Raw genomic sequence first — 5,000 nt, forward strand, 5'->3', positions numbered from 1 at the left:
CCATCCAGCTATCCAGCTACCCAGCCGGGCAAGCCGGCAGGCGGGCAGGCAGGGGCCAGACTCCCAGCCCGCAGCCTCTGGAGGTGAGGGCTCTTAAGACTGTAACAGTATCAGCCTTGGCTCCTGGGCTGCCGGCTTTGTTTACAGAGCGCTCATATCTGAGGACTGGCATGACCCACACACACACACACACACACGCACACACACACACACACACACGCACACACACACACACACACACACACACACACACACACACACACACACACACACTCCACCAACACTCCGTCTTCACTTTCAGTCTTCATGGGGATGTGCCTCTGTGGCATGGGAGGCTTTCATCCGTGCAGTGCAGATACACACTCTCAGAGGGACACACACACACACACACACACACACACACACACACACACACACACACACCTACACACACACACACACACACTCCCACAGGCTGACATGCATAATAACACACAATGAAAGCACTTTCTTCCCACTCCCAGTAAACCTCCTGTCTTTGCTTGTTTTAGTAGCTGTGTGTCTGCTCTATGTTGTGTGTGTGTGTGTGTGTGTGTGTGTGTGTGTGTGTGTGTGTGTGTGTGTGTGTGTCTGCTCTATGTTGTGTGTGTGTGTGTGTGTGTGTGTGTGTGTGTGTGTGTGTGTGTGTGTGTGTGTGTGTGTGTGTCTGCTCTATGTTGTGTGTGTGTGTGTGTGTGTGTGTGTGTGTGTGTGTGTGTGTATGTGTGTGTGTGAGTGTGTGTGTGTGTGTGTGTGTGTGTGTGTGTGTGTGTGTGTGTGTGTGTGTGTGTCTGCTCTATGTTGTGTGTGTGTGTGTGTGTGTGTGTGTGTGTGTGTGTGTGTGTGTGTGTGTGTGTGTGTGTGTGTGTGTGTGTGTGTGTCTGCTCTGTGTTTGTGTTTGTGTGCGCGGCGGGCGTTTGTCTGGGCGTGTTTGTCTCGCGCTGGCCTCGGCCAGATCTCACCTGCTGCTGCTGCCCAGCGGAGACTGCGGCGCGTCTGTCAGCGCTGGATTTGGCCCCGGCTCACCTCCGTTTGCTTTTCTTTCCTCGGCCGCGCTCAACCGGAGCGCCTCTCTCTGGGGGCCAGCACATGGGAGCGTGTGTGTGTGTGTGTGTGTGTGTGTGTGTTTTGGGTGGGGAAAGCAGGGCAGGCTCTCGTCGCCGTGTAAATGGAGTACCTGTATATCTGTCGGCTCCCTGCTCTGACCCCCAGACAATACATGTCTGCCACTTTGTGTGTGTGTGTGTCTGTGTGTGTGGGTCTGTGTGTTTTTGGTGTGTGTGGTAGTCTGTGTGAAGATGTGCATGTGTGTCTGTGAGGATAAGTAACTGAAAACCGAACATACATGAAAGAAAATATACATGAGAAGACGAAACCACACAGAGAAACTGTGACTGCATGTTTCCAATTTCAAATGTGTGCGTGCGCGTATGTTTACCAACGTTTACAAAAACTGGACTGCAAATGGAAGAACTTTCTTTCTTTCTCTCTCTCCCTCCCTCTCTCTCTCTCTCTCTGTCTCTTATAGTGCTCTTGTTTTATGCAGAATCTGTGCACTAGGCTCATTCTGTGCCTTGCTTTTTAGCATAGCCGTAATGAGGGTATTAATCATTAAAACTCAGCGGCCGGCCGGCCAGCCGACGCAACCTTGTGTTTCCGCTCGTACCAACGGACGCCCTGTCCTGTCCTCCGCCTGACATGTGTGCAATTACAGGCCTCTTGTAAATACGCACTCTTATGGAAATGCCCTTCATGCACTTTTCATGACTGCGTGTGTTTATTTAAAAAGCAAGCCGAGACCTGTCGTCGTCGGGATGTTATTTTTTGCCCCCGGACGATCCCAGGCGATGTGCAGCCACTAGCAAACAAACACACAAACGCACACAGATGCACACACACACACACACACACACACACACACACACACACACACACACACACACACACACACACACACACACACACACACACACACAAAGTCGTGGCCCTTGTGGACCGTGCTCTGTGCATTAGAGGGATCTAATTTACGTGTGGCTGTTTACGGCACACTGCATCGGTTCCACTCATCTTGGCGTGCTCATTAAAAATTAATGCCATTGGTTTACATCTTGCCCTTGCTTTTCGTACATTTATGTGTGTATAAGCACTAGTTAGTACAGCCATGATGTACTGTTTACTTGACCCCGCGTTCTGATATCCACTCATGCATATAGTTTGCCCATTAGTTCATTGACTTTATGTAAAATTTATTTCCTTAAATTACGGAGTTGTTCACACAGTGAAAGGGTTGCTCAATTGATTTTTTTAAACACATGGACTTTAATTCTTCTACGCTTTAGATGGAAGGGTTGTATTACTCTCAGAAGTGAAGCATTGTGTGGAACATTATGTTCCTCCCGAGAGTATGACAAAAAACATATCCCAAAGCACACACACACACACACACACACACCGAGCACACACTCTCACCCAGGTGGAAGAGTGTTTTAGATAATTAGAGGTGTTAAGTGTACTAGCACCACATTTATTTTACAAGACTTAGAAAGAAGGAATCGCCACACTTAATTGTGTGTGTCTGTGAGTGTGTGTGTGTGTGTGTGTGTGTGTGAATTTGCATTGCTGTGCCTCATTTCCCTGGCCGTTGTGTAGCCGGGCGTCTGGTCAGTTTTACTTCAGGCCCGCTCACGTCTGCTTTGGGAAAGTATGACTTGTGTGGTGACTTGTCATGGAGCATTTTTCGCTTGGACCTCTGTGGTCTCCCTGCATTTGATTAAACGCAACACAAAAGCAACTTTTCAGGAAAAGGGGGGGATGATTTAAACAGACAAACCACGCAAGCAAGTTTCTCTTCTGAGGCAAGTTTGCTGGATTATAGGGGACGTATTGCAAGTTCTGCTGAAGCACAAATCTCCCCTCAGAAATCAGCCTGTATTAGACTTTATTCCTGTCACTCTGTAAATGTTTTGTGTGTGTGTGTGTATGTGTGTGTGTGTGTGTGTGTGTGTGTGTGTGTGTGTGTGTGTGTGTGTGTGTGTGTGCGCGTGTGCTTGTTTGTGGTATTTGTTTTTGTAGTGTTTTTGCAGTGTACATCAATTCAAACTGGACATATACTGTACATGTCCACATTTGTATTCACATATCCAGGCACACACACTTGTGTTTAGTGTTCAGCTGTTTAGCAGAACCAGCAGGTGAGGTGACCTCCTTGCTGAAATTCTGTTTGGCTCTTTCTATAAAATATACCACCTTTGGAGCTCCCTGTTCTGCACCTTCCTTCCATCCAATTTCAGGCCATTGCCATGGTGTGCTGAGTCTCCCCGTCCCCATAGTAACCCATGAAGTGCCGTGCACTGGGTCCCTCCAGATGTTTTGGGAGTAGAACCCTGCAGGAAAAGTGCATAATTTTTTGGTCTTTGCTCTCTCTCTCTCTCTCTTTCTCTCTCTCTCTCTTGTTCTCTTTTTTTCTAGTGGCCACAAAATGGATTACAGTCCTCCGTGGAATGGCCTCGGTGGCTGCCAGTAGCCGAGTCGAACTCTTAGCACATTGGCCTTTGAATAGTTTTCTTTACAAACCTCGCCCTTACACGGCATAAAAATTAATGCGCCTCCATACACACTCTCCAGCCTATGCGCCGATTTTTTTTTTCTTTTCCGTGGAACACGAGGGAGCTGCCTCACTGGCAAAGAACAATACACCTCGCTGTTAGTGCAAGATGGGAGAGAAAGAGAGAGAGAGAGAGAGAGAGGGAAGAGGGGGGAGAGAGGGAGAGAGTGAGAAAAACGGATAGAGTGCTGTTATCTCTCCTTCGGCTGGCCTGTGAAATATGATCTACAGCATCGGTTACAGGGGAGAAAGCAAGTTAAGGGGGGTATGAGGATGGAGGGAATAAGTGAGTGAAAGAGAGAGATAGAATGGGAGTCAGAGAAAGAGGGGAAGAAGAGAGAGGAAAAGTGAAAGAGGGGGGAAAAAGAAAGAAAGACCCTCCAGAGTTCTTGGCAAACTCTGTAGCTCCACTCTCTGTTAAGCCCAAATATTCTCCTTCTACCCCAAAGGTAGCTGTGTGGAACCTTGAGTGCATAACTATCTCCTGCCTTCGAGGGTGTGTGTGTGTGTGTGTGTGTGTGTGAGTGAGAGAAAGAGTGGTTTCACTTCCAAAACAGCTCGCACACATAATGTATCCAGCAGCACATCCACTTAGCCCACAGTATGTCATTATCTTTTATAGTCTCTCATATACTGTAGTGCTTATCGTATATGTGTGTGTGTGTGTGTGTGTGTGTGTGTGTGTTTCAGTGGGTGCAGGTTTTCAGTGGGTGCGTGCTTTCAGTGTGTGTGTGCGTGCGCTGGCATGTGTGTGAGAGTGCGTCTGCAACTTAAGGTCATGGACACACACCTGACTTGGGATCAGAGGGAAAGTGCACCTGAATAAGCATGAGCAGAAATGGTGGAGGTAGTGGTGGAGTTGGGGAGGGGAGTAGGCAGCTGGACCTGCCTAAGACGCTGCCCCTTGGCTGGGCTATGCCTGCCAGCCTGCCTGTGGTTCCAGAGCGACTGACAGAACTGTTTCTTTGTTAGCGCTGCTCAGTGTTAGCGCTGCTCAGTGTTAGCACCAGAGCAAGCCGCGAGGCCAGAACTGTTTCTTTGTTAGCGCTACTCAGTGTTAGCACCAGAGCAAGCCGCGAGGCCAGATCTCTCACTGTGCCGGCCTTGTTTTCGTTCGATGCGTTTCTTTTGCCTTCTCTTTCGTTCTGTCTTTTTTTCTGTCTTTCTTTCCTTCTTTCTTTCTTTTTTACTCTCTCTCCTTCTGTTTGTGCGGTTGATGGCTCGCACGGTCTGTGCCTGGCACCTTTCCCGGCACCAGGCATTTTAATCGTGTTGACATCATGGGTGCGGACACTGGAACCACCTACTACCCCCCTCACACACACACACACACACACACACACACACACACACACACACACACACACACACACATGCA

General features: G+C 48.6%; 1 protein-coding gene across 2 annotated transcripts in view; it reads left to right on the forward strand.

Moving 5' to 3' along the window:
* The window catches only part of efnb1 (ephrin-B1), a 73,609-nt gene that overhangs the window by 54,278 nt on the left and 14,331 nt on the right, over window positions 1-5,000 (forward strand). The gene's annotated exons all lie outside the window — the stretch shown is intronic.

This window comes from Alosa pseudoharengus, unplaced genomic scaffold (genome assembly GCF_046254945.1).
Source record: "Alosa pseudoharengus isolate Yale_2024_CS ecotype anadromous, Long Island Sound unplaced genomic scaffold, YU_APseudo_1.1 YU_APseudo_1.1_scf_8, whole genome shotgun sequence".
Classification (NCBI taxonomy): domain Eukaryota; kingdom Metazoa; phylum Chordata; class Actinopteri; order Clupeiformes; family Clupeidae; genus Alosa; species Alosa pseudoharengus.